General features: G+C 45.7%; 1 protein-coding gene across 7 annotated transcripts in view; it reads right to left on the reverse strand.

The window, feature by feature from the left end:
* DENND2A (DENN domain containing 2A) overlaps window positions 1-4,117 on the reverse strand; it is a 71,166-nt gene extending 67,049 nt beyond the window's left edge. For 4 of the 7 annotated variants that reach the window (XM_060279932.1, XM_060279930.1, XM_060279934.1 and 1 more), the window contains exon 1: window positions 3,765-4,116. The gene's annotated coding sequence lies outside the window, so the exon portion shown is untranslated. Of the gene's footprint in view, window positions 1-3,764 lie in introns of all 7 variants that reach the window. The other 3 variants (XM_060279933.1, XM_060279929.1, XM_035127977.2) reach the window with 2 other exon arrangements.
* Between the last annotated feature and the right edge of the window lie 3,845 nt (window positions 4,118-7,962).

Raw genomic sequence — 7,962 nt, forward strand, 5'->3', positions numbered from 1 at the left:
CCTGAAAGTATGATGAAGCCTTTTCCTTTAAAGTTAATTTTCTCTTACTCACAGAGATCGCACATTGAACCAAAACTAAAACTTGTTAGGTATTTTGCACTGATACTGACTGGAAAAATCACTGCCCTCTCCATTTTTTCTTAGCAAAGTGGTCTAGATGTCACACTGGAAAAGCCAAAACGCCACCCACAAATTGGCAGAGAGGAATTGCTACATTGCTGCAAGCAGCTGGGTCTTGCCCAGGGCAGTGTGCTCCTTCAACGGACCTTGCCAAGCAAGGGAACAGGCAACCATGAATAAAAGCTTTGGTCTCTGAAAAATATAGTGCCAGATCTTAGGCCACCAAGGAAGCATCACAGGAGGTTTGTTCAATCAATCGCTTCCACGGGGCCCTTTCTGCAACAGATTGCAAGGGAGGCAAGGTGCGGTGAGGGTTCAGCTACCACAATCAGTTTACTCCAGGCATCCCCAAACGTCAGCCCTCCAGATGTTTTGGACTACAGTTCCCATCATCCCTGACCACTGGTCCTGTTAGCTAGGGATCATGGGAGTTGTAGGCCAAAACATCTGGAGGGCCGCAGTTTGGGGATGCCTGGTTTACTCCTTTTGTTGTAGATGCCTCCACAGTTTATATGTGAATGGGAAAGACATATTAATAAAAGGAGCATGGAACTGCCCAGTCATATCTTGTTGAACTCTTAACACCCAGATGAATGCCACAGAAAAAGTACAGGGAGTGGTTTAAGCGCCTATGATGTCATTAAAGAAAAGCAGATTTTATCCTGGTAAGTGCCTAGACAGGAGGCAGTCCTTCCCCACCATGGAGTTTCTAAAACAAGCAATGCCAATGTGATGTCTTCCAGATGTTGTTGGACTTCAACTACCAACACCCCCAACCAGCATGGCCAAAGGTAGAAATGTATAGAGGACAAGATTCATGGGAGCTGTAGCCCCACAACATCTGGAGAATGTAATAGCGGCCACCCCCCTGCTGCAAAAGCATTGCAACAAACTAGTGATGCTACCTAAAAGAATGGTTCTGACTATCCAATGCACCACATAAAATAAAGGCTCAATGATGGCTGGAAGCACACCCAACTTTATCATGGCACCTGCCTTCCCTAGGCCTACTAATATGTGGGCAGTTTCACCAGGGTTACAAGCAAGGAATTGATGCTGGGCCAACCCATCAGTGTCAAAAGCATGACAACAGCAACTCTCCTGGGTTCTTAATCCACCCAAGCCAATGCAAGGACAAGGCAGCTAGGTAATGGCCATCATTTAAAGGGCACCATTAAATGGGAAGGTTATTGGGCTTACCAATCACAACCCAAGTGCCACGGGAAGTATTTCATGGTATATACCCCATGTTGAAACAACTATTGCAGGTTATCCAGAACGCACACACAGAGCAGTTTCTTCTTTTTCCTTCAATTTGTACAGCACATGGATATTTTAAAAAGTAATAGTAACTAAGTTCAGTCACACCCATCAATTATCTAGCGCGACCAATGAGAAGCAATGCTCATTTCCAGCTTGCCAAAAAGCACCAAGTATGTATGTTAAGATTAAGGGGATATGAGATTGTGTTGATTTTGGATTGAAGTTTATACTATGAAAAGGATGAAAATCAGCCACTACTGCAGCCCTCAGCTCTGAGAGACCCCCCCTCGCCCCCCCCAAAATTATTACTACTTTCCTTCTCTATAATTTGGGCAGGAAAAAATGTGTCTGTCTCAGTTGTTCCACTTTGGAATCTGGTGCTGGAAATTTAAAGCTTCTCAAAAAATATGGAACATTTCATAGCTACATCCAAGACGAAGCTCTGTTGTGATGCAAGCACCACCGTCGCAATTCTCTAGACAATGGAAATAAGCCATTTGTTACTATATACCTGCATAATATTTTCTTTTTGAGTGGGTAAAATACTTTGCAGCCATACAATCCCACTCCCAGAAGTGGTAGTCAATTGATCCCATACTATGGTTGGATCTAAAGGCCAGAGATTACTCTAAACACGGAGTCACTTAGGGGCAGAAGATCCAAGGTATGCCTCCATGGTGGCAATTGTATAATTTATTTTAAAAAATGAAGAAAATGATATTTTGCTGCCCTTTAAAACTATACTGCACAAAACCTGCTTGAGGCAGGTCACCTCACATTGTCCAATGGTAGGAATGGCCGTGGATGAACTTGGAGAATAAACAATCCATTTGTGTAAAATTAGAGCACTGTTCACTCAACTACAGCAGGTTCTGGTGACATTGTTAGAAGAAATGGGTGTATTTGTGGGGTGTGGGGGGGAATGGGGGGGGAAAGAGATTGGATGGATGGGCCCTATGTAAGGAAGTTAAAATGGCATTGTACAAACTGTTCATCAATCCCAGAGTGTGTAACTTTGCTTTCCAAGTGAATTGAGAAATTTGGGGGTTATTACACAATCATTCCGTTTCTTAAAACCTAGTGAATTCCACTTGAGTTTTTTCCTGCTGTCCCCCCATAATTTTTTTACAATCTTTTTTTAAAAAACAACAACAACAGTTATCCCTCTTTCTTATAGCAGGCTTGTGAAGAGCTTTGCCAAGCCTCTCTCTCTTTAACAAGATGAACGGAGAGAAGATGGATTATTTCCATGCAAGGATTTACTCATCACTTCAGTTAACGTTCCATCGAAAGAGAGAAAGAGAAAAAAACCTTACAGAACAGTGTGATCTGAAACACCTAATTGGACTCAATCCTCTCAATAGGGTTTAAAAGTTAAAACTAAAGCACACTGCAGTAAGATTGAACAGACCTGTAATCAGGCTGAACCCCTTTTATCTGCTGCTCCTGAAAACGGAAAGGCAAACTCAGCGGCTTTTATGCCAGAAAGTTTTTTCTGCATTCCTAGGAGCACCGAAAATGTGGGGGGAAAGGGAGAAGGGTTCCCCACGCCCACTGGTGTGTGACCCACACAATTCCTCTTAGCCAAGCCTGTGGATTTGGTAAGGCAGGAGACTTTTGATGCGGGGGTGGGGTGGGGGGAATCCAACAAGATTATGTGGCATTTTGAAACCAGTGCTTTTGAGGTAGCCATTTCCATGACGATTCACAGCTTTTCGCAATAAGTCACCCTTTCTCCACTGTGGAAACGTCTCCCGCCTTCAAGCGAGTCAGAATACCCCCCCCTCCCCCGGTTCTCCATAAATCCCAATGGATAACCACCCTGCAGATCAGTTCCAGACGATCCCGCCACTAGGAATTCACGCACAGTTTTTCACAGGGCAACCCGACCTGCTCCTCCTTTTCAATCCTCCTCTTCTAAGCCAAAAGCCTAGAGACCATTAAGTCAACTACGGGCAGCGGAGCAGTTCGGCACCACTTTAAAAAACCTTAAAAAAAACCTCTGGCTTTAACGATCATCACAAAAAGGGGTGTTCTTCAGATGCTCACATGCATTTCTTCACGTACTGTACTTCACGTACTGGGAGGGTGGGGAGCAGTGCCGTCCTGCTGAAGGGGGCTTCTTCTGCCCCACACCGCCACCACACCAACTAACCACGGGGTTCACCCCTCCTCGAAGCGACCCGGTCATTTTGCACAAGCAGATCCCCTCCACCCACCCCGACCCGCCGCCGCGCAAACCTTGAAGGCATCCCAAGACAGAGCCTTCCCCTGCCCCCACCCACCAGCTGTAGGATTTGGCACATGAAGCCAGACCCCCCCCCAAAGAAACCCCGAGCGCGGCAGGGGCAGAAACCAGCCCCCCCGCCGCCGCCGCCTACCTACCTTGCTCAATGGCAGTAGCCGGCCTGTCCCCCCAACTGCCTTCTGTTCTCATCTTGGGAAACTCCAGTCTGGCGGCGGCAGTAACAAGAGCAGCAGCAGCGACCGAAGCAGTCTCTGCTTGCATAGTTCCCTTCGCTCTGCTCTGCTCTGCTCGCCCCCGCCGTAGTAGTTCCTCCCTTTTGTTAACAGAGCCCCCTCACGGATTTTTAAAGGATTTCCCTCTCTCTTCGCAACCCCGTCTGCTCCATTAGAAGGATCAGCTGCTTCTTCCACGGCGAAATCTTCCCAAGTTTCCCTTTCCCTCCTCTTGTCTTGCTGTCGCTGCTGCAATCCCCCCAACCAAAAAACCATCAGCTGCTTTTCTCCCCGACCCCCATCCCGACCGCTTCTTTTCCTGACTTTATGGCGCGCTCTCTCTCTCTCTTCCTCCCCCCCTCCAAAGCCTAATACCACCCCCTTCCTTTCCCCCCTCCCCCTCTTTTCTTTTCTCCTCCTCCTCCTGTGTCTTTCTTCCCACCCTTCCCTAGGCTGACCCATCCTGACTCTTTCCCAGTGAGCTAATCTGCAGCTGGCTGAAGAGCAGGCCGCATTGCCATGGCAACCCAAAATACTCCAGGATTTACGGGGTGGGGTGGGGAGGACCATAAACAGGATCTGCTTGGGGACAGCATTTGGGGGTCAGGGTGTGGTGGGGGACTACGGAAGGAGGCTATCCATTTCAGTTCCCCCACTTCTGCCATTAAAAATAATAATAATCATGTTTCAAGTTCCTCCCAAGCCAAAGTTTGCTTTGCAAAGTTGCTCAGAGGACTTTTATCAAAATTAACGTTTGCCCTCCTGCTAAAGATCTGTGCTGGAGAACACTTATTCTCATATTATTTACCTTGAAAACACCCCAGGGCGGCATAAGAGGGGTGAAATAATTCATTTCTTCAGGAACTGTTTATGTATGGCATAAGGACTGTGGCTCCACAGAAATGGAAGCATGTCCAGATTTTGGGGGTTGGGGGTAGGGAGATGAGGGGCACATCGCCCTGGAGATATTGGGGAATTGCGCCGGTGGTTTACTGGGAAGAGATCTTAAGAGCAGGGCACTCTTGATATATTCCAGGTCCCTTCCTGGATAAACATATCAGATTGCCGTTTACCAAGCTGTAATTTATCACAAGGTACATATAACCATTCGGAAAGCTGGTGGTGATATCCTGCCAAGCAGTGAGACGGCATCCCCGTATTTTTGATTAGGTGAATACAGGCAGTTAAAAAAACGCGGAGAGTATGCTACAATTAATGTGGTTCCGTTACAAAATACGTTAAGTGGTTTTCTCACTGTCTCTCGAGGCATAGACACCATGCATTTAAAACACATTTGCCACCCATCCTGTAAAGAATCTTGGGAAGTGTAGCTAGTAAAAGGGGTTGGGAATTGTAGCTCTGTGTGGGATGAACTACAGTTCTAAGGACGGGTGGGTGGGCTTAAAATACACAGCACCTCGTCTCTCTCGCATACTCCATCTCTCTGGTTATAATTTCCACTAGGGTATTCATCTATAAAATCATTTACATGCCACCTTTGGGGTCATAGCCTACCTAAGGCAACCAACCGTACAACATAAAAAAAACTAACATTGCATTGGGCAGCCATGTTGGCCTAACCTGGGGATAGATCACATGCAAGGGTCCCAGGTGTCTGCAGGTAGGGCTAAGAGAGACTCCTGCTTGAAACAACCACTGCCAGCCCTTGTCAACAATACTAAGTTCAATGGACCAACGACAGCTTCCTAGGTTCCTATTGCAGTCAAGAAGGGGGGCGGGGGGGAGTGTCTTGTAGTACCTTGAAGTCTTAAATTTATTATGGCACAACCTTTCAGAAAATGAAATTATCCAAGAACCAGTAGGATAACTTTTCACCTCCAAGCACCCTCTGTCGCCAACCTGAACAACTGACGTTCAAAAGGGATTGGCACCGACATAAAAACCCCACATAAATGCCAAGCTGACAAAACGACAAGATAGTGTGCAAGTTGGGCCCCCCGCCCTCTGCCCTCTTCCCCTACATTTGGATATCATATTGTTTTACATTTTTCATTGAACGTACCCAAAAGACTTTATAATCTGAGAGAGAGAGAGAGAGAGAGAGAGAGATTGAGATTGCACGTTCTTTGTAGCTCTTGAAAACCTTATAATACAAATTATTTCAAAAAAATAAAAAGGGAGACTCCAATATGAAAGTGCCAAATTACAGCTTATCAGTAAATTCAATTCTGAAACCTGTGGCTTGAATTGTACTGTTTCCTGCCTCATTGATTAAGTTTAATTAATTAGTTAACCAATTAACTAATTCTAGCAATGTTAAAGGTCTTTTTCTTCTCACCAAATATTGCTGCTGATAGTCCTTTTAAAATCGCTATCTCAGACTGTATGTTTTGCTTTGCATTTCCATGTGATCTCACTGTTTATATATACTGTTTATACATATTTCTCTCTCTCTCTATGCTCAGGTGTAGCTGTTTCCTGACACCTGGGAGTAGTACCTAATGAAGTGGATGCTAATCTAGAAAAGCTCTTGCCATAATAATTTTGTCAAATCTTTAAAGTGTCACAACACTCATTTTATTTTTCCCTCCATTTGGTTATGTGTTCTTTACCATGTATTTGTGGATTCAGAAGAAGGAATTGGTTGACATTCTGAGCAGTCACCGAGTAAACGTTCGAATACAATTTCATGACCAGTGTAGATCCATCCATTTTTCACGTCACCACCTGTTTAATGGATTCATTCCCCACCCCTCGCTTCAGTTTCCCTTAATTAGCACAATTCATTCACATGCACAAACCACCTTTACTGGAGACTTATTTCTAATTGATCAGAAAAACCAACAGTGCAATGCACTAGGCTCTTCTGCATTCCTCCCTTCCCTAAATCAAGGCTTCTGGTATGGAAACAATTGGCTAGGAGTGACGCTGTCCTAAACTGATCTTCACAAACTGAAGATAAAGCATCAATGCTGTACTATATAGGAACTTCTGCTGGGGCTTAATGGAATATCAAACCCTACATAAGGTTCTATGATCGCCATCTACTGGAACTAGTCATAACTCCAGGATAAAAGGTAAAGGACCCCTGACCATTACCGTAGGTCCAGTCATGACAGACTCTGGAGTTGCAGCGCTCATCTCGCTCTATTGGCCAAGGGAGCCGGTGTACAGCTTCCGGGTCATGTGGCCAGCATGACAAAGCCACTTCTGGCAAACCAGAGCAGTACACGGAAACACCATTTACCTTCCCGCTTGAGCGGTACCTATTTATCTACTCGCACTTTGACATGCTTTCGAACTGCTAGGTTGGCAGGAGCCGAGCTTGAGCAATGGGAGCTCACCCCGTTGCGGGGATTCGAACCGCAGACCTTCTGATCAGCAAGCCCTAGGCTCTGTGTTTTAACCCACAGCACCACCTGCGTCCCAACTCCAGGATACTGTACTTCTATTCCAGGGGCCAGCAAACTTTTTCAGCAGGGGGCTGGTCCACTGTCCCTCAGACCTTTTGGGGGGCCAGGCTATATTTTTGGGGGGGGGGGAGAGAACAAATTCCTATGCCCCACAAATAACCCAGACATGCATTTTAAATAAAAGGACACATTCTACTCATGTAAAAACATGCTGATTCCCGGACCGTCCGCGGGTCGGATTTAGAAGGCAATACAAAAAGCATGTTCAAAAGCATGTCAAAGTGCAAGTAGATAAATAGGTACCGCTCCAGCGGGAAGGTAAATGGTGTTTCCGTGTGCTGCTCTGGTTTGCCAGAAGTGGCTTTGTTTGCCTACCCATATTCAATACAGGGTGCTTTCAGCCTATCACTCTTCTGCAGGAGAGATTCTAGCTTATAGCAGAACTTTAGGCTTATGCCATGAAAGTAGTTTAATGGCCTTTGTCGCCCTTGCACAGCTATGGGGAGCCTTTGACCCTCCAGTCGTTGCTGAACACACTCCTGTCACCCCTGTCCAGATGTAAAAATAGGGGAACACCAGACCTCAGTGCAACCTGAAATCGGCTTTGCATCTAGCAAAATCTAACTCCATCCTATTCATGTCTACTCAGAAGTGACTTGGAAGTATTTAAGTCAATGTGTCTAAATTAAAAACAGGGAACAGGATTTCAGCCTAAGACTGCATTTCGTTTTAAGAATGTTGGAAA

The sequence above is a fragment of the Zootoca vivipara genome, chromosome 10, assembly GCF_963506605.1.
Source record: "Zootoca vivipara chromosome 10, rZooViv1.1, whole genome shotgun sequence".
Classification (NCBI taxonomy): Eukaryota; Metazoa; Chordata; class Lepidosauria; order Squamata; family Lacertidae; genus Zootoca; species Zootoca vivipara.